We start from the raw sequence: 25,720 nt of genomic DNA on the forward strand, positions 1-25,720 counted from the left end.
AAGCCAAATTACTGATCAAAGGAAAAAGAACTCCAGACAAGGCCCAGTGGCCTAATGGATAAGGCATCAGCCTCCGGAGCTGGAGATTGTGAGTTCAAGTCCCACCTGGGTCGTCTTTAATGGGCTATATTTAAGTTGGATGTTTGACAAATTCAAGGATGGTTTGTTCAAAGCAATAATGACCGCAAGATCTGAGTTAGCATAGAACGGACAAACTTCGGATAGCTGTGGTGGTGTTTTGTGTGCGTCAGACTGTCAGTGAATCATTCTTGCCTGCCTGTGCATGTGCCCTTTCAGGCTGAAATTACACAAAGCACTGTGCGCAAGAGGCCCAGTGGCCTAAAGGGAAAAGGCCACTTCTTGCTTTTGCACTGGACCTACGACGAAGGCTTTGCGTACGAAAGCAGAGAGGCAGACTACACACAAAACAGGTGGGAAAGAGTCATGAACTTTAAATTAATCTAGTCATCGAAAAACATCATTGATACGTTTGTTTTGTCCATATAACCAAAATGGCTGTGTAATTGGAGAAAAACACATGGAACAGAAATGGCGGGCTCTAAATGTAAACAGCCGCATATAGGCTATGCCGTAGGCTTGACTTTGAACTAAAAGGCATCAGCCTCCCACCTAGGGAGGCTGTTACTAGGGCGTGCTTGTTGCGCTTGCTCTAAGCCGATGCTGCAAAAAGTCAATGAAAAGTTGTTCAAAGAAACTCCACAGAACAACATGTATACCCGTGCTTAGCGTTTCTGCAAAAGAGCCACGGTAATTCAGTTAAGAGCGATTTAAAATGCTTTGAATCCCACTACAGCATCTACAGACCTGCGAAAAAAGTTCAATTTTGCCAAAGCATCAGCCTCTGATGCTGCAGAACGTGACGTCAAGTACTATGTGGGTTGCAGTAAATGGCCAGACTATGAAGTTGTTGATAAAGAAAAGTAAATGCTTTGGCGGGGGCTGAGAGGTGGGGAGGACAACATGGCTAACTCCTCCATAATCAGATTGCCCTTCGGGTGATTTTTGGGCAACTCACTGAGTCTCAGCTCCAGAGAGAACTTCAGCAAGTCTAGTTTCTGACTGACTCATTCAAGCGGGCTTGAGCTTCTGAATGAGCTTTCTTCTCCGTCAGAATGAGCTTTCTTCTCTGTCAACTTCTAAGGGAAAACAATGCCTTTCATACACCAAGAAGAGCACAATTTGTTTTATCACCCAGCTTAAAAAAAGAAAAAAAAAATCCTGTGGTATCACATGCAATTGCATACAGAGTCAGAGAACCCTTGAACTCATACTGAAGGTGAGAGGGCTCACCCGGGATTTGAAGCCGGGATCTCTAGCACCCGAAGCGAGAATCATACCACTAGACCAACGAGCCTGCCTGACGCTGGATGGGGCTACTTGCGTACACTTGTACAGTCACCGAACGCTGGCCTCAAACAGAATGAGCAGGGACTAGTTTTAATAAGAGCGTTTGTCGTTAGGGAGCCGTACTCTCTGGCAGGCAGCGATTCAGAGTACATTCTGTGCAGGAAATAAACGCTTGTCATCTGACTGGCTGCTTGTTCTGAAACTGCTGGGCTCATCCGGGATTTGAACCCGGGACCTCTCGCACCCGAAGCGAGAATCATACCCCTGGACCAACGAGCCTGACTGACAATAGATTCGGCTACTTGCGTACACTTGTAGAGTCACTGAATGCTGGCCTCTTACAGAATGGGAAGGCACTAGTTTTAATAGAAAGCTTTTGTCGTTAGGGAGCCACACTCCCTGGCAGGCAGCGATTCTGAGTTCGTTCTGTGCAAGGAAATAAGCGCTTGTCATCTGGCTGAATCTTGGCTATGTTGTAGTACAGATGAACACAAGCAGTAGTAAGGGTTTCAAAAACATGACAGTTTTGAGTTTGGCTCAGTGCTGCAAAAGGAAGGATCCAACCTTGTTGCTCTAGCTGCTTGGTCTGAAATCCCCGGGCTCGTCCGGGATTTTGAACCCGGGACCTCTCGCACCCAAAGCGAGAATCATACCCCTAGACCAACGAGCCTCTTTTACATTAAGTCTTTCGGGAGGGCGCCACAAATTCAGTGAAGCCCATCTCAAAGACGGAACACGACCTGGCGTCGAGATACGAAAGTGTAGCTGTTTGAGCGTTAGAAACCCCTTCAAGCCAAATTACTGATCAAAGGAAAAAGAACTCCAGACAAGGCCCAGTGGCCTAATGGATAAGGCATCAGCCTCCGGAGCTGGAGATTGTGAGTTCAAGTCCCACCTGGGTCGTCTTTAATGGGCTATATTCAAGTTGGATGTTCGACAAATTCAAGGATGGTTTGTTCAAAGCAATAATGACCGCAAGATCTGAGTTAGCATAGAACGGACAAACTTCGGATAGCTGTGGTGGGGTTTTGTGTGCGTCAGACTGTCAGTGAATCATTCTTGCCTGCCTGTGCATGTGCCCTTTCAGGCTGAAATTACACAAAGCACTGTGCGCAAGAGGCCCAGTGGCCTAAGGGGAAAAGGCCACTTCTTGCTTTTGCATTGGACCTACGACGAAGGCTTTGCGTACGAAAGCAGAGAGGCAGACTACACACAAAACAGGTGGGAAAGAGTCATGAACTTTAAATTAATCTAGTCATCGAAAAACATCATTGATACGTTTGTTTTGTCCATATAACCAAAATGGCTGTGTAATTGGAGAAAAACACATGTAACAGAAATGGCGGGCTCTAAATGTAAACAGCCGCATATAGGCTATGCCGTAGGCTTGACTTTGAACTAAAAGGCATCAGCCCTCCACCTAGGTAGGCTGTTACTAGGGCGTGCTTGTTGCGCTTGCTCTAAGCCGATGCTGCAAAAAGTCAATGAAAAGTTGTTCAAAGAAACTCCACAGAACAACAAGTATACCCGTGCTTAGCGTTTCTGCAAAAGAGCCACGGTAATTCAGTTAAGAGCGATTTAAAATGCTTTGAATTCCACTACAGCATCTACAGACCTGCGAAAAAAGTTCAATTTTGCCAAAGCATCAGCCTCTGATGCTGCAGAACGTGACGTCAAGTACTATGTGGGTTGCAGTAAATGGCCAGACTATGAAGTTGTTGATAAAGAAAAGTAAATGCTTTGGCGGGGGCTGAGAGGTGGGGAGGACAACATGGCTAACTCCTCCATAATCAGATTGCCCTTCGGGTGATTTTTGGGCAACTCACTGAGTCTCAGCTCCAGAGAGAACTTCAGCAAGTCTAGTTTCTGACTGACTCATTCAAGCGGGCTTGAGCTTCTGAATGAGCTTTCTTCTCCGTCAGAATGAGCTTTCTTCTCTGTCAACTTCTAAGGGAAAACAATGCCTTTCATACACCAAGAAGAGCACAATTTGTTTTATCACCCAGCTTAAAAAAAGAAAAAAAAAATCCTGTGGTATCACATGCAATTGCATACAGAGTCAGAGAACCCTTGAACTCATACTAAAGGTGAGAGGGCTCGTCCGGGATTTGAAGCCGGGATCTCTAGCACCCGAAGCGAGAATCATACCACTAGACCAACGAGCCTCTTTTACATTTAGTCTTTTGGGAGGGCGCCACAAATTCAGTGAAGCCCATCTCAAAGACGGAACACGACCTGGCGTCGAGATACGAAAGTGTAGCTGTTTGAGCGTTAGAAACCCCTTGAAGCCAAATTACTGATCAAAGGAAAAAGAACTCCAGACAAGGCCCAGTGGCCTAATGGATAAGGCATCAGCCTCCGGAGCTGGAGATTGTGAGTTCAAGTCCCACCTGGGTCGTCTTTAATGGGCTATATTTAAGTTGGATGTTCGACAAATTCAAGGATGGTTTGTTCAAAGCAATAATGACCGCAAGATCTGAGTTAGCATAGAACGGACAAACTTCGGATAGCTGTGGTGGGGTTTTGTGTGCGTCAGACTGTCAGTGAATCATTCTTGCCTGCCCGTGCATGTGCCCTTTCAGGCTGAAATTACACAAAGCACTGTGCGCAAGAGTCCCAGTGGCCTAAGGGGAAAAGGCCACTTCTTGCTTTTGCACTGGACCTACGACGAAGGCTTTGCGTACGAAAGCAGAGAGGCAGACTACACACAAAACAGGTGGGAAAGAGTCATGAACTTTAAATTAATCTAGTCATCGAAAAACATCATTGATACGTTTGTTTTGTGAATATAACCAAAATGGCTGTGTAATTGGAGAAAAACACATGGAACAGAAATGGCGGGCTCTAAATGTAAACAGCCGCATATAGGCTATGCCGTAGGCTTGACTTTGAACTAAAAGGCATCAGCCTCCCACCTAGGGAGGCTGTTACTAGGGCGTGCTTGTTGCGCTTGCTCTAAGCCGATGCTGCAAAAAGTCAATGAAAAGTTGTTCAAAGAAACTCCACGGAACAACAAGTATACCCGTGCTTAGCGTTTCTGCAAAAGAGCCACGGTAATTCAGTTAAGAGCGATTTAAAATGCTTTGAATCCCACTACAGCATCTACAGACCTGCGAAAAAAGTTCAATTTTGCCAAAGCATCAGCCTCTGATGCTGCAGAACGTGACGTCAAGTACTATGTGGGTTGCAGTAAATGGCCAGACTATGAAGTTGTTGATAAAGAAAAGTAAATGCTTTGGCGGGGGCTGAGAGGTGGGAAGGACAACATGGCTAACTCCTCCATAATCAGATTGCCCTTCGGGTGATTTTTGGGCAACTCACTGAGTCTCAGCTCCAGAGAGAACTTCAGCAAGTCTAGTTTCTGACTGACTCATTCAAGCGGGCTTGAGCTTCTGAATGAGCTTTCTTCTCCGTCAGAATGAGCTTTCTTCTCTGTCAACTTCTAAGGGAAAACAATGCCTTTCATACACCAAGAAGAGCACAATTTGTTTTATCACCCAGCTTAAAAAAAGAAAAAAAAAATCCTGTGGTATCACATGCAATTGCATACAGAGTCAGAGAACCCTTGAACTCATACTAAAGGTGAGAGGGCTCGCCCGGGATTTGAAGCCGGGATCTCTAGCACCCGAAGCGAGAATCATACCACTAGACCAACGAGCCTGCCTGACGCCGGATGGGGCTACTTGCGTACACTTGTACAGTCACCGAACGCTGGCCTCAAACAGAATGAGCAGGGACTAGTTTTAATAAGAGTTTTTGTCGTTAGGGAGCCGTACTCTCTGGCAGGCAGCGATTCAGAGTACATTCTGTGCAGGAAATAAACGCTTGTCATCTGACTGTGTTGTAGTACAGATGAACACAAGCAGTAGTAAGGGTTTCAAAAACATGACAGTTTTGAGTTTGGCTCAGTGCTGCAAAAGGAAGGATCCAACCTTGTTGCTCTAGCTGCTTGGTCTGAAATCCCCGGGCTCGTCCGGGATTTGAACCCGGGACCTCTCGCACCCAAAGCGAGAATCATACCCCTAGACCAACGAGCCTCTTTTACATTAAGTCTTTCGGGAGGGCGCCACAAATTCAGTGAAGCCCATCTCAAAGACGGAACACGACCTGGCGTCGAGATACGAAAGTGTAGCTGTTTGAGCGTTAGAAACCCTTTGAAGCCAAATTACTGATCAAAGGAAAAAGAACTCCAGACAAGGCCCAGTGGCCTAATGGATAAGGCATCAGCCTCGGGAGCTGGAGATTGTGAGTTCAAGTCCCACCTGGGTTGCTTTAATGGGCTATATTTAAGTTGGATGTTCGACAAATTCAAGGATGGTTTGTTCAAAGCAATAATGACCGCAAGATCTGAGTTAGCATAGAACGGACAAACTTCGGATAGCTGTGGTGGGGTTTTGTGTGCGTCAGACTGTCAGTGAATCATTCTTGCCTGCCCGTGCATGTGCCCTTTCAGGCTGAAATTACACAAAGCACTGTGCGCAAGAGGCCCAGTGGCCTAAGGGGAAAAGGCCACTTCTTGCTTTTGCACTGGACCTACGACGAAGGCTTTGCGTACGAAAGCAGAGAGGCAGACTACACACAAAACAGGTGGGAAAGAGTCATGAACTTTAAATTAATCTAGTCATCGAAAAACATCATTGATACGTTTGTTTTGTCCATATAACCAAAATGGCTGTGTAATTGGAGAAAAACACATGGAACAGAAATGGCGGGCTCTAAATGTAAACAGCCGCATATAGGCTATGCCGTAGGCTTGACTTTGAACTAAAAGGCATCAGCCTCCCACCTAGGGAGGCTGTTACTAGGGCGTGCTTGTTGCGCTTGCTCTAAGCCGATGCTGCAAAAAGTCAATGAAAAGTTGTTCAAAGAAACTCCACAGAACAACAAGTATACCCGTGCTTAGCGTTTCTGCAAAAGAGCCACGGTAATTCAGTTAAGAGCGATTTAAAATGCTTTGAATCCCACTACAGCATCTACAGACCTGCGGAAAAAGTTCAATTTTGCCAAAGCATCAGCCTCTGATGCTGCAGAACGTGACGTCAAGTACTATGTGGGTTGCAGTAAATGGCCAGACTTTGAAGTTGTTGATAAAGAAAAGTAAATGCTTTGGCGGGGGCTGAGAGGTGGGGAGGACAACATGGCTAACTCCTCCATAATCAGATTGCCCTTCGGGTGATTTTTGGGCAACTCACTGAGTCTCAGCTCCAGAGAGAACTTCAGCAAGTCTAGTTTCTGACTGACTCATTCAAGCGGGCTTGAGCTTCTGAATGAGCTTTCTTCTCCGTCAGAATGAGCTTTCTTCTCTGTCAACTTCTAAGGGAAAACAATGCCTTTCATACACCAAGAAGAGCACAATTTGTTTTATCACCCAGCTTAAAAAAAGAAAAAAAATCCTGTGGTATCACATGCAATTGCATACAGAGTCAGAGAACCCTTGAACTCATACTGAAGGTGAGAGGGCTCGTCCGGGATTTGAAGCCGGGATCTCTAGCACCCGAAGCGAGAATCATACCACTAGACCAACGAGCCTCTTTTACATTTAGTCTTTCGGGAGGGCGCCACAAATTCAGTGAAGCCCATCTCAAAGACGGAACACGACCTGGCGTCGAGATACGAAAGTGTAGCTGTTTGAGCGTTAGAAACCCCTTGAAGCCAAATTACTGATCAAAGGAAAAAGAACTCCAGACAAGGCCCAGTGGCCTAATGGATAAGGCATCAGCCTCCGGAGCTGGAGATTGTGAGTTCAAGTCCCACCTGGGTCGTCTTTAATGGGCTATATTTAAGTTGGATGTTCGACAAATTCAAGGATGGTTTGTTCAAAGCAATAATGACCGCAAGATCTGAGTTAGCATAGAACGGACAAACTTCGGATAGCTGTGGTGGGGTTTTGTGTGCGTCAGACTGTCAGTGAATCATTCTTGCCTGCCCGTGCATGTGCCCTTTCAGGCTGAAATTACACAAAGCACTGTGCGCAAGAGTCCCAGTGGCCTAAGGGGAAAAGGCCACTTCTTGCTTTTGCACTGGACCTACGACGAAGGCTTTGCGTACGAAAGCAGAGAGGCAGACTACACACAAAACAGGTGGGAAAGAGTCATGAACTTTAAATTAATCTAGTCATCGAAAAACATCATTGATACGTTTGTTTTGTGAATATAACCAAAATGGCTGTGTAATTGGAGAAAAACACATGGAACAGAAATGGCGGGCTCTAAATGTAAACAGCCGCATATAGGCTATGCCGTAGGCTTGACTTTGAACTAAAAGGCATCAGCCTCCCACCTAGGGAGGCTGTTACTAGGGCGTGCTTGTTGCGCTTGCTCTAAGCCGATGCTGCAAAAAGTCAATGAAAAGTTGTTCAAAGAAACTCCACGGAACAACAAGTATACCCGTGCTTAGCGTTTCTGCAAAAGAGCCACGGTAATTCAGTTAAGAGCGATTTAAAATGCTTTGAATCCCACTACAGCATCTACAGACCTGCGAAAAAAGTTCAATTTTGCCAAAGCATCAGCCTCTGATGCTGCAGAACGTGACGTCAAGTACTATGTGGGTTGCAGTAAATGGCCAGACTATGAAGTTGTTGATAAAGAAAAGTAAATGCTTTGGCGGGGGCTGAGAGGTGGGAAGGACAACATGGCTAACTCCTCCATAATCAGATTGCCCTTCGGGTGATTTTTGGGCAACTCACTGAGTCTCAGCTCCAGAGAGAACTTCAGCAAGTCTAGTTTCTGACTGACTCATTCAAGCGGGCTTGAGCTTCTGAATGAGCTTTCTTCTCCGTCAGAATGAGCTTTCTTCTCTGTCAACTTCTAAGGGAAAACAATGCCTTTCATACACCAAGAAGAGCACAATTTGTTTTATCACCCAGCTTAAAAAAAGAAAAAAAAAATCCTGTGGTATCACATGCAATTGCATACAGAGTCAGAGAACCCTTGAACTCATACTAAAGGTGAGAGGGCTCGCCCGGGATTTGAAGCCGGGATCTCTAGCACCCGAAGCGAGAATCATACCACTAGACCAACGAGCCTGCCTGACGCCGGATGGGGCTACTTGCGTACACTTGTACAGTCACCGAACGCTGGCCTCAAACAGAATGAGCAGGGACTAGTTTTAATAAGAGCGTTTGTCGTTAGGGAGCCGTACTCTCTGGCAGGCAGCGATTCAGAGTACATTCTGTGCAGGAAATAAACGCTTGTCATCTGACTGTGTTGTAGTACAGATGAACACAAGCAGTAGTAAGGGTTTCAAAAACATGACAGTTTTGAGTTTGGCTCAGTGCTGCAAAAGGAAGGATCCAACCTTGTTGCTCTAGCTGCTTGGTCTGAAATCCCCGGGCTCGTCCGGGATTTGAACCCGGGACCTCTCGCACCCAAAGCGAGAATCATACCCCTAGACCAACGAGCCTCTTTTACATTAAGTCTTTCGGGAGGGCGCCACAAATTCAGTGAAGCCCATCTCAAAGACGGAACACGACCTGGCGTCGAGATACGAAAGTGTAGCTGTTTGAGCGTTAGAAACCCTTTGAAGCCAAATTACTGATCAAAGGAAAAAGAACTCCAGACAAGGCCCAGTGGCCTAATGGATAAGGCATCAGCCTCGGGAGCTGGAGATTGTGAGTTCAAGTCCCACCTGGGTTGCTTTAATGGGCTATATTTAAGTTGGATGTTCGACAAATTCAAGGATGGTTTGTTCAAAGCAATAATGACCGCAAGATCTGAGTTAGCATAGAACGGACAAACTTCGGATAGCTGTGGTGGGGTTTTGTGTGCGTCAGACTGTCAGTGAATCATTCTTGCCTGCCCGTGCATGTGCCCTTTCAGGCTGAAATTACACAAAGCACTGTGCGCAAGAGGCCCAGTGGCCTAAGGGGAAAAGGCCACTTCTTGCTTTTGCACTGGACCTACGACGAAGGCTTTGCGTACGAAAGCAGAGAGGCAGACTACACACAAAACAGGTGGGAAAGAGTCATGAACTTTAAATTAATCTAGTCATCGAAAAACATCATTGATACGTTTGTTTTGTCCATATAACCAAAATGGCTGTGTAATTGGAGAAAAACACATGGAACAGAAATGGCGGGCTCTAAATGTAAACAGCCGCATATAGGCTATGCCGTAGGCTTGACTTTGAACTAAAAGGCATCAGCCTCCCACCTAGGGAGGCTGTTACTAGGGCGTGCTTGTTGCGCTTGCTCTAAGCCGATGCTGCAAAAAGTCAATGAAAAGTTGTTCAAAGAAACTCCACAGAACAACAAGTATACCCGTGCTTAGCGTTTCTGCAAAAGAGCCACGGTAATTCAGTTAAGAGCGATTTAAAATGCTTTGAATCCCACTACAGCATCTACAGACCTGCGGAAAAAGTTCAATTTTGCCAAAGCATCAGCCTCTGATGCTGCAGAACGTGACGTCAAGTACTATGTGGGTTGCAGTAAATGGCCAGACTTTGAAGTTGTTGATAAAGAAAAGTAAATGCTTTGGCGGGGGCTGAGAGGTGGGGAGGACAACATGGCTAACTCCTCCATAATCAGATTGCCCTTCGGGTGATTTTTGGGCAACTCACTGAGTCTCAGCTCCAGAGAGAACTTCAGCAAGTCTAGTTTCTGACTGACTCATTCAAGCGGGCTTGAGCTTCTGAATGAGCTTTCTTCTCCGTCAGAATGAGCTTTCTTCTCTGTCAACTTCTAAGGGAAAACAATGCCTTTCATACACCAAGAAGAGCACAATTTGTTTTATCACCCAGCTTAAAAAAAGAAAAAAAAATCCTGTGGTATCACATGCAATTGCATACAGAGTCAGAGAACCCTTGAACTCATACTAAAGGTGAGAGGGCTCACCCGGGATTTGAAGCCGGGATCTCTAGCACCCGAAGCGAGAATCATACCACTAGACCAACGAGCCTGCCTGATGCTGGATGGGGCTACTTGCGTACACTTGTACAGTCACCGAACGCTGGCCTCAAACAGAATGAGCAGGGACTAGTTTTAATAAGAGCGTTTGTCGTTAGGGAGCCGTACTCTCTGGCAGGCAGCAATTCAGAGTACATTCTGTGCAGGAAATAAACGCTTGTCATCTGACTGGCTGCTTGTTCTGAAACTGCTGGGCTCATCCGGGATTTGAACCCGGGACCTCTCGCACCCGAAGCGAGAATCATACCCCTGGACCAACGAGCCTGACTGACAATAGATTCGGCTACTTGCGTACACTTGTAGAGTCACTGAATGCTGGCCTCTTACAGAATGGGAAGGCACTAGTTTTAATAGAAAGCTTTTGTCGTTAGGGAGCCACACTCCCTGGCAGGCAGCGATTCTGAGTTCGTTCTGTGCAAGGATATAAGCGCTTGTCATCTGGCTGAATCTTGGCTATGTTGTAGTACAGATGAACACAAGCAGTAGTAAGGGTTTCAAAAACATGACAGTTTTGAGTTTGGCTCAGTGCTGCAAAAGGAAGGATCCAACCTTGTTGCTCTAGCTGCTTGGTCTGAAATCCCCGGGCTCGTCCGGGATTTGAACCCGGGACCTCTCGCACCCAAAGCGAGAATCATACCCCTAGACCAACGAGCCTCTTTTACATTAAGTCTTTCGGGAGGGCGCCACAAATTCAGTGAAGCCCATCTCAAAGACGGAACACGACCTGGCGTCGAGATACGAAAGTGTAGCTGTTTGAGCGTTAGAAACCCCTTCAAGCCAAATTACTGATCAAAGGAAAAAGAACTCCAGACAAGGCCCAGTGGCCTAATGGATAAGGCATCAGCCTCCGGAGCTGGAGATTGTGAGTTCAAGTCCCACCTGGGTCGTCTTTAATGGGCTATATTCAAGTTGGATGTTCGACAAATTCAAGGATGGTTTGTTCAAAGCAATAATGACCGCAAGATCTGAGTTAGCATAGAACGGACAAACTTCGGATAGCTGTGGTGGGGTTTTGTGTGCGTCAGACTGTCAGTGAATCATTCTTGCCTGCCTGTGCATGTGCCCTTTCAGGCTGAAATTACACAAAGCACTGTGCGCAAGAGGCCCAGTGGCCTAAGGGGAAAAGGCCACTTCTTGCTTTTGCATTGGACCTACGACGAAGGCTTTGCGTACGAAAGCAGAGAGGCAGACTACACACAAAACAGGTGGGAAAGAGTCATGAACTTTAAATTAATCTAGTCATCGAAAAACATCATTGATACGTTTGTTTTGTCCATATAACCAAAATGGCTGTGTAATTGGAGAAAAACACATGTAACAGAAATGGCGGGCTCTAAATGTAAACAGCCGCATATAGGCTATGCCGTAGGCTTGACTTTGAACTAAAAGGCATCAGCCCTCCACCTAGGTAGGCTGTTACTAGGGCGTGCTTGTTGCGCTTGCTCTAAGCCGATGCTGCAAAAAGTCAATGAAAAGTTGTTCAAAGAAACTCCACAGAACAACAAGTATACCCGTGCTTAGCGTTTCTGCAAAAGAGCCACGGTAATTCAGTTAAGAGCGATTTAAAATGCTTTGAATTCCACTACAGCATCTACAGACCTGCGAAAAAAGTTCAATTTTGCCAAAGCATCAGCCTCTGATGCTGCAGAACGTGACGTCAAGTACTATGTGGGTTGCAGTAAATGGCCAGACTATGAAGTTGTTGATAAAGAAAAGTAAATGCTTTGGCGGGGGCTGAGAGGTGGGGAGGACAACATGGCTAACTCCTCCATAATCAGATTGCCCTTCGGGTGATTTTTGGGCAACTCACTGAGTCTCAGCTCCAGAGAGAACTTCAGCAAGTCTAGTTTCTGACTGACTCATTCAAGCGGGCTTGAGCTTCTGAATGAGCTTTCTTCTCCGTCAGAATGAGCTTTCTTCTCTGTCAACTTCTAAGGGAAAACAATGCCTTTCATACACCAAGAAGAGCACAATTTGTTTTATCACCCAGCTTAAAAAAAGAAAAAAAAAATCCTGTGGTATCACATGCAATTGCATACAGAGTCAGAGAACCCTTGAACTCATACTAAAGGTGAGAGGGCTCGTCCGGGATTTGAAGCCGGGATCTCTAGCACCCGAAGCGAGAATCATACCACTAGACCAACGAGCCTCTTTTACATTTAGTCTTTCGGGAGGGCGCCACAAATTCAGTGAAGCCCATCTCAAAGACGGAACACGACCTGGCGTCGAGATACGAAAGTGTAGCTGTTTGAGCGTTAGAAACCCCTTGAAGCCAAATTACTGATCAAAGGAAAAAGAACTCCAGACAAGGCCCAGTGGCCTAATGGATAAGGCATCAGCCTCCGGAGCTGGAGATTGTGAGTTCAAGTCCCACCTGGGTCGTCTTTAATGGGCTATATTTAAGTTGGATGTTTGACAAATTCAAGGATGGTTTGTTCAAAGCAATAATGACCGCAAGATCTGAGTTAGCATAGAACGGACAAACTTCGGATAGCTGTGGTGGGGTTTTGTGTGCGTCAGACTGTCAGTGAATCATTCTTGCCTGCCTGTGCATGTGCCCTTTCAGGCTGAAATTACACAAAGCACTGTGCGCAAGAGGCCCAGTGGCCTAAGGGGAAAAGGCCACTTCTTGCTTTTGCACTGGACCTACGACGAAGGCTTTGCGTACGAAAGCAGAGAGGCAGACTACACACAAAACAGGTGGGAAAGAGTCATGAACTTTAAATTAATCTAGTCATCGAAAAACATCATTGATACGTTTGTTTTGTCCATATAACCAAAATGGCTGTGTAATTGGAGAAAAACACATGGAACAGAAATGGCGGGCTCTAAATGTAAACAGCCGCATATAGGCTATGCCGTAGGCTTGACTTTGAACTAAAAGGCATCAGCCTCCCACCTAGGGAGGCTGTTACTAGGGCGTGCTTGTTGCGCTTGCTCTAAGCCGATGCTGCAAAAAGTCAATGAAAAGTTGTTCAAAGAAACTCCACAGAACAACAAGTATACCCGTGCTTAGCGTTTCTGCAAAAGAGCCACAGTAATTCAGTTAAGAGCGATTTAAAATGCTTTGAATCCCACTACAGCATCTACAGACCTGCGAAAAAAGTTCAATTCTGCCAAAGCATCAGCCTCTGATGCTGCAGAACGTGACGTCAAGTACTATGTGGGTTGCAGTAAATGGCCAGACTTTGAAGTTGTTGATAAAGAAAAGTAAATGCTTTGGCGGGGGCTGAGAGGTGGGGAGGACAACATGGCTAACTCCTCCATAATCAGATTGCCCTTCGGGTGATTTTTGGGCAACTCACTGAGTCTCAGCTCCAGAGAGAACTTCAGCAAGTCTAGTTTCTGACTGACTCATTCAAGCGGGCTTGAGCTTCTGATGATTCTTCTCTGTCAGAATGAGCTTTCTTCTCTGTCAACTTCTAAGGGAAAACAATGCCTTTCATACACCAAGAAGAGCACAATTTGTTTTATCACCCAGCTTAAAAAAAGAAAAAATAAATCCTGTGGTATCACATGCAATTGCATACAGAGTCAGAGAACCCTTGAACTCATACTAAAGGTGAGAGGGCTCGCCCGGGATTTGAAGCCGGGATCTCTAGCACCCGAAGCGAGAATCATACCACTAGACCAACGAGCCTGCCTGACGCTGGATGGGGCTACTTGCGTACACTTGTACAGTCACCGAACGCTGGCCTCAAACAGAATGAGCAGGGACTAGTTTTAATAAGAGCGTTTGTCGTTAGGGAGCCGTACTCTCTGGCAGGCAGCGATTCAGAGTACATTCTGTGCAGGAAATAAACGCTTGTCATCTGACTGGCTGCTTGTTCTGAAACTGCTGGGCTCGTCCGGGATTTGAACCCGGGACCTCTCGCACTCGAAGCGAGAATCATACCCCTAGACCAACGTGCCTGACTGACAATAGATTCGGCTACTTGCGTACACTTGTAGAGTCACTGAATGCTGGCCTCTTACAGAATGGGAAGGCACTAGTTTTAATAGAAAGCGTTTGTCGTTAGGGAGCCACACTCCCTGGCAGGCAGCGATTCTGAGTTCGTTCTGTGCAAGGAAATAAGCGCTTGTCATCTGGCTGAATCTTGGCTATGTTGTAGTACAGATGAACACAAGCAGTAGTAAGGGTTTCAAAACATGACAGTTTTGAGTTTGGCTCAGTGCTGCAAAAGGAAGGATCCAACCTTGTTGCTCTAGCTGCTTGGTCTGAAATCCCCGGGCTCGTCCGGGATTTGAACCCGGGACCTCTCGCACCCACAGCGAGAATCATACCCCTAGACCAACGAGCCTCTTTTACATTAAGTCTTTCGGGAGGGCGTCACAAATTCAGTGAAGCCCATCTCAAAGACGGAACACGACCTGGCGTCGAGATACGAAAGTGTAGCTGTTTGAGCGTTAGAAACCCCTTGAAGCCAAATTACTGATCAAAGGTAAAAGAACTCCAGACAAGGCCCAGTGGCCTAATGGATAAGGCATCAGCCTCCGGAGCTGGAGAATGTGAGTTCAAGTCCCACCTGGGTCGTCTTTAATGGGCTATATTTAAGTTGGATGTTCGACAAATTCAAGGATGGTTTGTTCAAAGCAATAATGACCGCAAGATCTGAGTTAGCATAGACTGGACAAACTTCGGATAGCTGTGGTGGGGTTTTGTGTGCGTCAGACTGTCAGTGAATCATTCTTGCCTGCCCGTGCATGTGCCCTTTCAGGCTGAAATTACACAAAGCACTGTGCGCAAGAGGCCCAGTGGCCTAAGGGGAAAAGGCCACTTCTTGCTTTTGCACTGGACCTACGACGAAGGCTTTGCGTACGAAAGCAGAGAGGCAGACTACACACAAAACAGGTGGGAAAGAGTCATGAACTTTAAATTAATCTAGTCATCGAAAAACATCATTGATACGTTTGTTTTGTCCATATAACCAAAATGGCTGTGTAATTGGAGAAAAACACATGGAACAGAAATGGCGGGCTGTAAATGTAAACAGCCGCATATAGGCTATGCCGTAGGCTTGACTTTGAACTAAAAGGCATCAGCCTCCCACCTAGGGAGGCTGTTACTAGGGCGTGCTTGTTGCGCTTGCTCTAAGCCGATGCTGCAAAAAGTCAATGAAAAGTTGTTCAAAGAAACTCCACAGAACAACAAGTATACCCGTGCTTAGCGTTTCTGCAAAAGAGCCACGGTAATTCAGTTGAGAGCGATTTAAAATGCTTTGAATCCCACTACAGCATCTACAGACCTGCGAAAAAAGTTCAATTTTGCCAAAGCGAAGCCGGGATCTCTAGCACCCGAAGCGAGAATCATACCACTAGACCAACGAGCCTGCCTGACGCTGGATGGGGCTACTTGCGTACACTTGTACAGTCACTGAACGCTGGCCTCAAACAGAATGAGCAGGGACTAGTTTTAATAAGAGCGTTTGTCGTTAGGGAGCCGTACTCTCTGGCAGGCAGCGATTCAGAGTACATTCTGTGCAGGAAATAAACGCTTGTCATCTGACTGTGTTGTAGTACAGATGAACACAAGCAGTAGTAAGGGTTTCAAAAACATGACAGTTTTGAGTTTAGCTCAGTGCTGCAAAAGGAAGGATCCAACCTTGTTGCTCTAGCTGCTTGGTCTGAAATCCCCGGGCTCGTCCGGGATTTGAACCCGGGACCTCTCGCACCAAAAGCAAGAATCATACCCCTAGACCAACGAGCCTCTTTTACATTAAGTCTTTCGGGAGGGCGCCACAAATTCAGTGAAGCCCATCTCAAAGACGGAACACGACCTGGCGTCGAGATACGAAAGTGTAGCTGTTTGAGCGTTAGAAACCCCTTGAAGCCAAATTACTGATCAAAGGAAAAAGAACTCCAGACAAGGCCCAGTGGCCTAATGGATAAGGCATCAGCCTCCCGAGCTGGAGATTGTGAGTTCAAGTCCCACCTGGGTCGTCTTTAATGGGCTATATTTAAGTTGGATGTTCGACAAATTCAAGGAAGGTTTGTTCAAAGCAATAATGACCGCAAGATCTGAGTTAGCATAGAACGGACAAACTTCGGATAGCTGTGGTGGGGTTTTGTGTGCGTCAGACTGTCAGTGAATCATTCTTGCCTGCCCGTGCATGTGCCCTTTCAGGCTGAAATTACACAAAGCACTGTGCGCAAGAGGCCCAGTGGCCTAAGGGGAAAAGGCCACTTCTTGCTTTTGCACTGGACCTACGACGAAGGCTTTGCGTACGAAAGCAGAGAGGCAGACTACACACAAAACAGGTGGGAAAGAGTCATGAACTTTAAATTAATCTAGTCATCGAAAAACATCATTGATACGTTTGTTTTGTCCATATAACCAAAATGGCTGTGTAATTGGAGAAAAACACATGGAACAGAAATGGCGGGCTCTAAATGTAAACAGCCGCATATAGGCTATGCCGTAGGCTTGACTTTGAACTAAAAGGCATCAGCCTCCCACCTAGGGAGGCTGTTACTAGGGCGTGCTTGTTGCGCTTGCTCTAAGCCGTTGCTGCAAAAAGTCAATGAAAAGTTATTCAAAGAAACTCCACAGAACAACAAGTATACCCGTGTTTAGCGTTTCTGCAAAAGAGCCACGGTAATTCAGTTAAGAGCGATTTAAAATGCTTTGAATCCCACTACAGCATCTACAGACCTGCGAAAAAAGTTCAATTTTGCCAAAGCATCAGCCTCTGATGCTGCAGAACGTGACGTCAAGTACTATGTGGGTTGCAGTAAATGGCCAGACTATGAAGTTGTTGATAAAGAAAAGTAAATGCTTTGGCAAGGGCTGAGAGGTGGGGAGGACAACATGGCTAACTCCTCCATAATCAGATTGCCCTTCGGGTGATTTTTGGGCAACTCACTGAGTCTCAGCTCCAGAGAGAACTTCAGCAAGTCTAGTTTCTGACTGACTCATTCAAGCGGGCTTGAGCTTCTGAATGAGCTTTCTTCTCCGTCAGAATGAGCTTTCTTCTCTGTCAACTTCTAAGGGAAAACAATGCCTTTCATACACCAAGAAGAGCACAATTTGTTTTATCACCCAGCTTAAAAAAAGAAAAAAAAATCCTGTGGTATCACATGCAATTGCATACAGAGTCAGAGAACCCTTGAACTCATACTAAAGGTGAGAGGGCTCGTCCGGGATTTGAAGCCGGGATCTCTAGCACCCGAAGCGAGAATCATACCACTAGACCAACGAGCCTGCCTGACGCTGGATGGGGCTACTTGCGTACACTTGTACAGTCACCGAACGCTGGCCTCAAACAGAATGAGCAGGGACTAGTTTTAATAAGAGCGTTTGTCGTTAGGGAGCCGTACTCTCTGGCAGGCAGCGATTCAGAGTACATTCTGTGCAGGAAATAAACGCTTGTCATCTGACTGGCTGCTTGTTCTGAAACTGCTGGGCTCGTCCGGGATTTGAACCCGGGACCTCTCGCACCCGAAGCGAGAATCATACCCCTAGACCAACGAGCCTGACTGACAATAGATTCGGCTACTTGCGTACAGTTGTAGAGTCACTGAATGCTGGCCTCTTACAGAATGGGAAGGCACTAGTTTTAATAGAAAGCGTTTGTCGTTAGGGAGCCACACTCCCTGGCAGGCAGCGATTCTGAGTTCGTTCTGTGCAAGGAAATAAGCGCTTGTCATCTGGCTGAATCTTGGCTATGTTATAGTACAGATGAACACAAGCAGTAGTAAGGGTTTCAAAAACATGACAGTTTTGAGTTTGGCGCAGTGCTGCAAAAGGAAGGATCCAACCTTGTTGCTCTAGCTGCTTGGTCTGAAATCCCCGGGCTCGTCCGGGATTTGAACCCGGGACCTCTCGCACCCAAAGCGAGAATCATACCCCTAGACCAACGAGCCTCTTTTACATTAAATCTTTCGGGAGGGCGCCAAAAATTCAGTGAAGCCCATCTCAAAGACGGAACACGACCTGGCGTCGAGATACGAAAGTGTAGCTGTTTGAGCGTTAGAAACCCCTTGAAGCCAAATTACTGATCAAAGGAAAAAGAACTCCAGACAAGGCCCAGTGGCCTAATGGATAAGGCATCAGCCTCCGGAGCTGGAGATTGTGAGTTCAAGTCCCACCTGGGTCGTCTTTAATGGGCTATATTTAAGTTGGATGTTCGACAAATTCAAGGATGGTTTGTTCAAAGCAATAATGACCGCAAGATCTGAGTTAGCATAGAACGGACAAACTTCGGATAGCTGTGGTGGGGTTTTGTGTGCGTCAGACTGTCAGTGAATCATTCTTGCCTGCCCGTGCATGTGCCCTTTCAGGCTGAAATTACACAAAGCACTGTGCGCAAGAGGCCCAGTGGCCTAAGGGGAAAAGGCCACTTCTTGCTTTTGCACTGGACCTACGACGAAGGCTTTGCGTACGAAAGCAGAGAGGCAGACTACACACAAAACAGGTGGGAAAGAGTCATGAACTTTAAATTAATCTAGTCATCGAAAAACATCTTTGATACGTTTGTTTTGTCCATATAACCAAAATGGCTGTGTAATTGGAGAAAAACACATGGAACAGAAATGGCGGGCTCTAAATGTAAACAGCCGCATATAGGCTATGCCGTAGGCTTGACTTTGAACTAAAAGGCATCAGCCTCCCACCTAGGGAGGCTGTTACTAGGGCGTGCTTGTTGCGCTTGCTCTAAGCCGATGCTGCAAAAAGTCAATGAAAAGTTGTTCAAAGAAACTCCACAGAACAACAAGTATACCCGTGTTTAGCGTTTCTGCAAAAGAGCCACGGTAATTCAGTTAAGAGCGATTTAAAATGCTTTGAATCCCACTACAGCATCTACAGACCTGCGAAAAAAGTTCAATTTTGCCAAAGCATCAGCCTCTGATGCTGCAGAACGTGACGTCAAGTACTATGTGGGTTGCAGTAAATGGCCAGACTATGAAGTTGTTGATAAAGAAAAGTAAATGCTTTGGCGGGGGCTGAGAGGTGGGGAGGACAACATGGCTAACTCCTCCATAATCAGATTGCCCTTCGGGTGATTTTTGGGCAACTCACTGAGTCTCAGCTCCAGAGAGAACTTCAGCAAGTCTAGTTTCTGACTGACTCATTCAAGCGGGCTTGAGCTTCTGAATGAGCTTTCTTCTCCGTCAGAATGAGCTTTCTTCTCTGTCAACTTCTAAGGGAAAACAATGCCTTTCATACACCAAGAAGTGCACGATTTGTTTTATCACCCAGCTTAAAAAAAGAAAAAAAAAATCCTGTGGTATCACATGCAATTGCATACAGAGTCAGAGAACCCTTGAACTCATACTAAAGGTGAGAGGGCTCGTCCGGGATTTGAAGCTGGGATCTCTAGCACCCGAAGCGAGAATCATACCACTAGACCAACGAGCCTGCCTGACGCTGGATGGGGCTACTTGCGTACACTTGTACAGTCACCAAACGCTGGCCTCAAACAGAATGAGCAGGGACTAGTTTTAATAAGAGCGTTTGTCGTTAGGGAGCCGTACTCTCTGGCAGGCAGCGATTCAGAGTACATTCTGTGCTGGAAATAAACGCTTGTCATCTGACTGGCTGCTTGTTCTGAAACTGCTGGGCTCGTCCGGGATTTGAACCCGGGACCTCTCGCACCCGGGATTTGAAGCCGGGATCTCTAGCACCCGAAGCGAGAATCATACCACTAGACCAACGAGCCTGCCTGACGCTGGATGGGGCTACTTGCGTACACTTGTACAGTCACTGAACGCTGGCCTCAAACAGAATGAGCAGGGACTAGTTTTAATAAGAGCGTTTGTCGTTAGGGAGCCGTACTCTCTGGCAGGCAGCGATTCAGAGTACATTCTGTGCAGGAAATAAACGCTTGTCATCTGACTGTGTTGTAGTACAGATGAACACAAGCAGTAGTAAGGGTTTCAAAAACATGACAGTTTTGAGTTTGGCTCAGTGCTGCAAAAGGAAGGATCCAACCTTGTTGCTCTAGCTGCTTGGTCTGAAATCCCCGGGCTCGTCCGGGATTTGAACCCGGGACCTCTCGCACCCAAAGCGAGAATCATACCCCTAGACCAACGAGCCTCTTTTACATTAAGTCTTTCGGGAGGGCGCCACAAATTCAGTGAAGCCCATCTCAAAGACGGAACACGACCTGGCGTCGAGATACGAAAGTGTAGCTGTTTGAGCGTTAGAAACCCCTTCAAGCCAAATTACTGATCAAAGGAAAAAGAACTCCAGACAAGGCCCAGTGGCCTAATGGATAAGGCATCAGCCTCCGGAGCTGGAGATTGTGAGTTCAAGTCCCACCTGGGTTGTCTTTAATGGGCTATATTTAAGTTGGATGTTTGACAAATTCAAGGATGGTTTGTTCAAAGCAATAATGACCGGAAGATCTGAGTTAGCATAGAACGGACAAACTTCTGATAGCTGTGGTGGGGTTTTGTGTGCGTCAGACTGTCAGTGAATCATTCTTGCCTGCCCGTGCATGTGCCCTTTCAGGCTGAAATTACACAAAGCACTGTGCGCAAGAGTCCCAGTGGCCTAAGGGGAAAAGGCCACTTCTTGCTTTTGCACTGGACCTACGACGAAGGCTTTGCGTACGAAAGCAGAGAGGCAGACTACACACAAAACAGGTGGGAAAGAGTCATGAACTTTAAATTAATCTAGTCATCGAAAAACATCATTGATACGTTTGTTTTGTCCATATAACCAAAATGGCTGTGTAATTGGAGAAAAACACATGGAACAGAAATGGCGGGCTCTAAATGTAAACAGCCGCATATAGGCTATGCCGTAGGCTTGACTTTGAACTAAAAGGCATCAGCCTCCCACCTAGGGAGGCTGTTACTAGGGCGTGCTTGTTGCGCTTGCTCTAAGCCGATGCTGCAAAAAGTCAATGAAAAGTTGTTCAAAGAAACTCCACAGAACAACAAGTATACCCGCGCTTAGCGTTTCTGCAAAAGAGCCACGGTAATTCAGTTAAGAGCGATTTAAAATGCTTTGAATCCCACTACAGCATCTACAGACCTGCGAAAAAAGTTCAATTCTGCCAAAGCATCAGCCTCTGATGCTGCAGAACGTGACGTCAAGTACTATGTGGGTTGCAGTAAATGGCCAGACTTTGAAGTTGTTGATAAAGAAAAGTAAATGCTTTGGCGGGGGCTGAGAGGTGGGGAGGACAACATGGCTAACTCCTCCATAATCAGATTGCCCTTCGGGTGATTTTTGGGCAACTCACTGAGTCTCAGCTCCAGAGAGAACTTCAGCAAGTCTAGTTTCTGACTGACTCATTCAAGCGGGCTTGAGCTTCTGATGATTCTTCTCTGTCAGAATGAGCTTTCTTCTCTGTCAACTTCTAAGGGAAAACAATGCCTTTCATACACCAAGAAGAGCACAATTTGTTTTATCACCCAGCTTAAAAAAAGAAAAAATAAATCCTGTGGTATCACATGCAATTGCATACAGAGTCAGAGAACCCTTGAACTCATACTAAAGGTGAGAGGGCTCGCCCGGGATTTGAAGCCGGGATCTCTAGCACCCGAAGCGAGAATCATACCACTAGACCAACGAGCCTGCCTGACGCTGGATGGGGCTACTTGCGTACACTTGTACAGTCACCGAACGCTGGCCTCAAACAGAATGAGCAGGGACTAGTTTTAATAAGAGCGTTTGTCGTTAGGGAGCCGTACTCTCTGGCAGGCAGCGATTCAGAGTACATTCTGTGCAGGAAATAAACGCTTGTCATCTGACTGTCTGCTTGTTCTGGAACTGCTGGGCTCGTCCGGGATTTGAACCCGGGACCTCTCGCACTCGAAGCGAGAATCATACCCCTAGACCAACGTGCCTGACTGACAATAGATTCGGCTACTTGCGTACACTTGTAGAGTCACTGAATGCTGGCCTCTTACAGAATGGGAAGGCACTATTTTTAATAGAAAGCGTTTGTCGTTAGGGAGCCACACTCCCGAAGCGAGAATCATACCCCTAGACCAACGAGCCTGACTGACAATAGATTCGGCTACTTGCGTACACTTGTAGAGTCACTGAATGCTGGCCTCTTACAGAATGGCAAGGCACTAGTTTTAATAGAAAGCGTTTGTCGTTAGGGAGCCACTCTCCCTGGCAGGCAGCGATTCTGAGTTCGTTCTGTGCAAGGAAATAAGCGCTTGTCATCTGGCTGAATCTTGGCTATGTTGTAGTACAGATGAACACAAGCAGTAGTAAGGGTTTCAAAAACATGACAGTTTTGAGTTTGGCTCAGTGCTGCAAAAGGAAGGATCCAACCTTGTTGCTCTTGCTGCTTGGTCTGAAATCCCCGGGCTCGTCCGGGATTTGAACCCGGGACCTCTCGCACCCAAAGCGAGATTCATACCCCTAGACCAACGAGCCTCTTTTACATTAAGTCTTTCGGGAGGGCGCCACAAATTCAGTGAAGCCCATCTCAAAGACGGAACACGACCTGGCGTCGAGATACGAAAGTGTAGTTATTTGAGCGTTAGAAACCCCTTGAAGCCAAATTACTGATCAAAGGAAAAAGAACTCCAGACAAGGCCCAGTGGCCTAATGGATAAGGCATCAGCCTCCGGAGCTGGAGATTGTGAGTTCAAGTCCCACCTGGGTCGTCTTTAATGGGCTATATTTAAGTTGGATGTTCGACAAATTCAAGGATGGTTTGTTCAAAGCAATAATGACCGCAAGATCTGAGTTAGCATAGAACGGACAAACTTCGAATAGCTGTGGTGGGGTTTTGTGTGCATCAGACTGTCAGTGAATCATTCTTGCCTGCCCGTGCATGTGCCCTTTCAGGCTGAAATTACACAAAGCACTGTGCGCAAGAGGCCCAGTGGCCTAAGGGGAAAAGGCCACTTCTTGCTTTTGCACTGGACCTACGACGAAGGCTTTGTGTACGAAAGCAGAGAGGCAGACTGCACACAAAACAGGTGGGAAAGAGTCATGAACTTTAAATTAATCTAGTCATCGAAAAACATCATTGATACGTTTGTTTTGTCCATATAACCAAAATGGCTGTGTAATTGGAGAAAAACACATGGAACAGAAATGGCGGTCTCTAAATGTAAACAGCCGCATATAGGCTATGCCGTAGGCTTGACTTTGAACTAAAAGGCACCAGCCTCCCACCTAGGGAGGCTGTTACTAGGACGTGCTTGTTGCGCTTGCTCTAAGCCGATGCTGCAAAAAGTCAATGAAAAGTTGTTCAAAGAAACTCCACAGAACAACAAGTATACCCGTTCTTAGCGTTTCTGCAAAAGAGCCACGGTAATTCAGTTAAGAGCGATTTAAAATGCTTTGAATCCCACTACAGCATCTACAGACCGGCGAAAAAAGTTCAATTTTGCCAAAGCATCAGCCTCTGATGCTGCAGAACGTGACGTCAAGTACTATGTGGGTTGCAGTAAATGGCCAGACTATGAAGTGGGTGATAAAGAAAAGTAAATGCTTTGGCGGGGCTGAGAGGTGGGGAGGACAACATGGCTAACTCCTCCATAATCAGATTGCCCTTCGGGTGATTTTTGGGCAACTCACTGAGTCTCAGCTCCAGAGAGAACTTCAGCAAGTCTAGTTTCTGACTGGACTCATTCAAGCGGGCTTGAGCTTCTGAATGAGCTTTCTTCTCCGTCAGAATGAGCTTTCTTCTCTGTCAACTTCTAAGGGAAAACAATGCCTTTCATACACCAAGAAGAGCACAATTTGTTTTATCACCCAGCTTAAAAAAAAAAATAAAAAAAAATCCTGTGGTATCACATGCAATTGCATACAGAGTCAGAGAACCCTTGAACTCATACTAAAGGTGAGAGGACTCGTCCGGGAAAAGGCCACTTCTTGCTTTTGCACTGGACCTACGACGAAGGCTTTGCGTACGAAAGCAGAGAGGCAGACTACACACAAAACAGGTGGGAAATAGTCATGAACTTTAAATTAATCTAGTCATCGAAAAACATCATTGATACGTTTGTTTTGTCCATATAACCAAAATGGCTGTGTAATTGGAGAAAAATACATGGAACAGAAATGGCAGGCTCTAAATGTAAACAGCTGCATATAGGCTATGCCGTAGGCTTGACTTTGAACTAAAAGGCATCAGCCTCCCACCTAGGGAGGCTGTTACTAGGGCGTGCTTGTTGCGCTTGTTCTAAGCTGATGCTGCAAAAAGTCAATGAAAAGTTGTTCAAAGAAGATGGGGCTACTTGCGTACACTTGTACAGTCACCGAACGCTGGCCTCAAACAGAATGAGCAGGCACTAGTTTTAATAAGAGCGTTTGTCGTTAGGGAGCCGTACTCTCTGGCAGGCAGCGATTCAGAGTACGTTCTGTGCAAGAAATAAACGCTTGTCATCTGACTGGCTGCTTGTTCTGAAACTGCTGGGCTCGTCCAGGATTTGAACCCGGGACCTCTCGCACCCAAAGCGAGAATCATACCCCTAGACCAACGAGCCTCTTTTACATTAAGTCTTTCGGGAGGGCGCCACAAATTCAGTGAAGCCCATCTCAAAGACGGAACACGACCTGGCGTCGAGATACAAAAGTGTAGTTGTTTGAGCGTTAGAAACCCCTTGAAGCCAAATTACTGATCAAAGGAAAAAGAACTCCAGACAAGGCCCAGTGGCCTAATGGATAAGGCATCAGCCTCCGGAGCTGGAGATTGTGAGTACAAGTCCCACCTGGGTCGTCTTTAATGGGCTATATTTAAGTTGGATGTTCGACAAATTCAAGGATGGTTTGTTCAAAGCAATAATGACCGCAAGATCTGAGTTAGCATAGAACGGACAAACTTCGGATAGCTGTGGTGGGGTTTTGTGTGCGTCAGACTGTCAGTGAATCATTCTTGCCTGCCCGTGCATGTGCCCTTTCAGGCTGAAATTACACAAAGCACTGTGCGCAAGAGGCCCAGTGGCCTAAGGGGAAAAGGCCACTTCTTGCTTTTGCACTGGACCTACGACGAAGGCTTTGCGTACGAAAGCAGAGAGGCAGACTACACGCAAAACAGGTGGGAAAGAGTCATGAACTTTAAATTAATCTAGTCATCGAAAAACATCATTGATACGTTTGTTTTGTCCATATAACCAAAATGGCTGTGTAATTGGAGAAAAACACATGGAACAGAAATGGCGGGCTCTAAATGTAAACAGCCGCATATAGGCTATGCCGTAGGCTTGACTTTGAACTAAAAGGCATCAGCCCTCCACCTAGGGAGGCTGTTACTAGGGCGTGCTTGTTGCGCTTGCTCTAAGCCGATGCTGCAAAAAGTCAATGAAAAGTTGTTCAAAGAAACTCCACAGAACAACAAGTATATCCGTGCTTAGCGTTTCTGCAAAAGAGCCACGGTAATTCAGTTAAGAGCGATTTAAAATGCTTTGAATCCCACTACAGCATCTACAGACCTGCGAAAAAAGTTCAATTTTGCCAAAGCATCAGCCTCTGATGCTGCAGAACGTGACGTCAAGTACTATGTGGGTTGCAGTAAATGGCCAGACTAT

The 25,720-nt window shown here is 46.3% G+C and overlaps 29 non-coding genes across 29 annotated transcripts; 13 read left to right on the forward strand and 16 right to left on the reverse strand.

Annotated features, from left to right (window-relative positions):
* Window positions 1-40: 40 nt before the first annotated feature.
* Window positions 41-113, forward strand: trnar-ccg (transfer RNA arginine (anticodon CCG)). The gene has a single exon. It is a non-coding gene; the product is annotated as a tRNA-Arg (tRNA).
* Window positions 114-1,575: 1,462 nt separating this feature from the next.
* On the reverse strand, window positions 1,576-1,647 carry trnap-cgg (transfer RNA proline (anticodon CGG)). The gene has a single exon. It is a non-coding gene; the product is annotated as a tRNA-Pro (tRNA).
* Window positions 1,648-1,965: 318 nt separating this feature from the next.
* Window positions 1,966-2,038, reverse strand: trnap-ugg (transfer RNA proline (anticodon UGG)). Its single transcript has one exon. It is a non-coding gene; the product is annotated as a tRNA-Pro (tRNA).
* Window positions 2,039-2,198: 160 nt separating this feature from the next.
* Window positions 2,199-2,271, forward strand: trnar-ccg (transfer RNA arginine (anticodon CCG)). Its single transcript has one exon. It is a non-coding gene; the product is annotated as a tRNA-Arg (tRNA).
* Window positions 2,272-3,693: 1,422 nt separating this feature from the next.
* Window positions 3,694-3,766, forward strand: trnar-ccg (transfer RNA arginine (anticodon CCG)). The gene has a single exon. It is a non-coding gene; the product is annotated as a tRNA-Arg (tRNA).
* A 1,567-nt stretch (window positions 3,767-5,333) lies between these two features.
* trnap-ugg (transfer RNA proline (anticodon UGG)) lies at window positions 5,334-5,405 on the reverse strand. Its single transcript has one exon. It is a non-coding gene; the product is annotated as a tRNA-Pro (tRNA).
* Window positions 5,406-5,565: 160 nt separating this feature from the next.
* trnap-cgg (transfer RNA proline (anticodon CGG)) lies at window positions 5,566-5,638 on the forward strand. Its single transcript has one exon. It is a non-coding gene; the product is annotated as a tRNA-Pro (tRNA).
* A 1,419-nt stretch (window positions 5,639-7,057) lies between these two features.
* On the forward strand, window positions 7,058-7,130 carry trnar-ccg (transfer RNA arginine (anticodon CCG)). The gene has a single exon. It is a non-coding gene; the product is annotated as a tRNA-Arg (tRNA).
* Window positions 7,131-8,697: 1,567 nt separating this feature from the next.
* On the reverse strand, window positions 8,698-8,769 carry trnap-ugg (transfer RNA proline (anticodon UGG)). Its single transcript has one exon. It is a non-coding gene; the product is annotated as a tRNA-Pro (tRNA).
* Window positions 8,770-8,929: 160 nt separating this feature from the next.
* Window positions 8,930-9,002, forward strand: trnap-cgg (transfer RNA proline (anticodon CGG)). The gene has a single exon. It is a non-coding gene; the product is annotated as a tRNA-Pro (tRNA).
* A 1,460-nt stretch (window positions 9,003-10,462) lies between these two features.
* Window positions 10,463-10,534, reverse strand: trnap-cgg (transfer RNA proline (anticodon CGG)). Its single transcript has one exon. It is a non-coding gene; the product is annotated as a tRNA-Pro (tRNA).
* A 318-nt stretch (window positions 10,535-10,852) lies between these two features.
* On the reverse strand, window positions 10,853-10,924 carry trnap-ugg (transfer RNA proline (anticodon UGG)). Its single transcript has one exon. It is a non-coding gene; the product is annotated as a tRNA-Pro (tRNA).
* A 160-nt stretch (window positions 10,925-11,084) lies between these two features.
* trnar-ccg (transfer RNA arginine (anticodon CCG)) lies at window positions 11,085-11,157 on the forward strand. Its single transcript has one exon. It is a non-coding gene; the product is annotated as a tRNA-Arg (tRNA).
* Window positions 11,158-12,579: 1,422 nt separating this feature from the next.
* Window positions 12,580-12,652, forward strand: trnar-ccg (transfer RNA arginine (anticodon CCG)). Its single transcript has one exon. It is a non-coding gene; the product is annotated as a tRNA-Arg (tRNA).
* A 1,458-nt stretch (window positions 12,653-14,110) lies between these two features.
* trnas-cga (transfer RNA serine (anticodon CGA)) lies at window positions 14,111-14,182 on the reverse strand. The gene has a single exon. It is a non-coding gene; the product is annotated as a tRNA-Ser (tRNA).
* Window positions 14,183-14,499: 317 nt separating this feature from the next.
* On the reverse strand, window positions 14,500-14,571 carry trnap-ugg (transfer RNA proline (anticodon UGG)). The gene has a single exon. It is a non-coding gene; the product is annotated as a tRNA-Pro (tRNA).
* Window positions 14,572-14,731: 160 nt separating this feature from the next.
* On the forward strand, window positions 14,732-14,804 carry trnar-ccg (transfer RNA arginine (anticodon CCG)). Its single transcript has one exon. It is a non-coding gene; the product is annotated as a tRNA-Arg (tRNA).
* A 1,101-nt stretch (window positions 14,805-15,905) lies between these two features.
* On the reverse strand, window positions 15,906-15,977 carry trnaq-uug (transfer RNA glutamine (anticodon UUG)). Its single transcript has one exon. It is a non-coding gene; the product is annotated as a tRNA-Gln (tRNA).
* Window positions 15,978-16,137: 160 nt separating this feature from the next.
* On the forward strand, window positions 16,138-16,210 carry trnag-ccc (transfer RNA glycine (anticodon CCC)). Its single transcript has one exon. It is a non-coding gene; the product is annotated as a tRNA-Gly (tRNA).
* A 1,461-nt stretch (window positions 16,211-17,671) lies between these two features.
* trnap-cgg (transfer RNA proline (anticodon CGG)) lies at window positions 17,672-17,743 on the reverse strand. The gene has a single exon. It is a non-coding gene; the product is annotated as a tRNA-Pro (tRNA).
* A 318-nt stretch (window positions 17,744-18,061) lies between these two features.
* On the reverse strand, window positions 18,062-18,133 carry trnap-ugg (transfer RNA proline (anticodon UGG)). Its single transcript has one exon. It is a non-coding gene; the product is annotated as a tRNA-Pro (tRNA).
* A 160-nt stretch (window positions 18,134-18,293) lies between these two features.
* trnar-ccg (transfer RNA arginine (anticodon CCG)) lies at window positions 18,294-18,366 on the forward strand. Its single transcript has one exon. It is a non-coding gene; the product is annotated as a tRNA-Arg (tRNA).
* Window positions 18,367-19,828: 1,462 nt separating this feature from the next.
* On the reverse strand, window positions 19,829-19,929 carry trnap-cgg (transfer RNA proline (anticodon CGG)). Its single transcript has 2 exons — window positions 19,894-19,929; window positions 19,829-19,864 (listed from the first exon to the last, which is right to left on the reverse strand). It is a non-coding gene; the product is annotated as a tRNA-Pro (tRNA).
* Window positions 19,930-20,234: 305 nt separating this feature from the next.
* trnap-ugg (transfer RNA proline (anticodon UGG)) lies at window positions 20,235-20,306 on the reverse strand. Its single transcript has one exon. It is a non-coding gene; the product is annotated as a tRNA-Pro (tRNA).
* A 160-nt stretch (window positions 20,307-20,466) lies between these two features.
* On the forward strand, window positions 20,467-20,539 carry trnar-ccg (transfer RNA arginine (anticodon CCG)). The gene has a single exon. It is a non-coding gene; the product is annotated as a tRNA-Arg (tRNA).
* Window positions 20,540-21,997: 1,458 nt separating this feature from the next.
* Window positions 21,998-22,069, reverse strand: trnas-cga (transfer RNA serine (anticodon CGA)). The gene has a single exon. It is a non-coding gene; the product is annotated as a tRNA-Ser (tRNA).
* Window positions 22,070-22,541: 472 nt separating this feature from the next.
* trnap-ugg (transfer RNA proline (anticodon UGG)) lies at window positions 22,542-22,613 on the reverse strand. The gene has a single exon. It is a non-coding gene; the product is annotated as a tRNA-Pro (tRNA).
* Window positions 22,614-22,773: 160 nt separating this feature from the next.
* trnar-ccg (transfer RNA arginine (anticodon CCG)) lies at window positions 22,774-22,846 on the forward strand. Its single transcript has one exon. It is a non-coding gene; the product is annotated as a tRNA-Arg (tRNA).
* Window positions 22,847-24,607: 1,761 nt separating this feature from the next.
* On the reverse strand, window positions 24,608-24,679 carry trnap-ugg (transfer RNA proline (anticodon UGG)). Its single transcript has one exon. It is a non-coding gene; the product is annotated as a tRNA-Pro (tRNA).
* Window positions 24,680-25,720: the final 1,041 nt, after the last annotated feature.

Source organism: Siphateles boraxobius, unplaced genomic scaffold (assembly GCF_051911475.1).
Source record: "Siphateles boraxobius isolate OS27281-9 unplaced genomic scaffold, OSU_SipBor_1 25, whole genome shotgun sequence".
Lineage (NCBI taxonomy): Eukaryota > Metazoa > Chordata > Actinopteri > Cypriniformes > Leuciscidae > Siphateles > Siphateles boraxobius.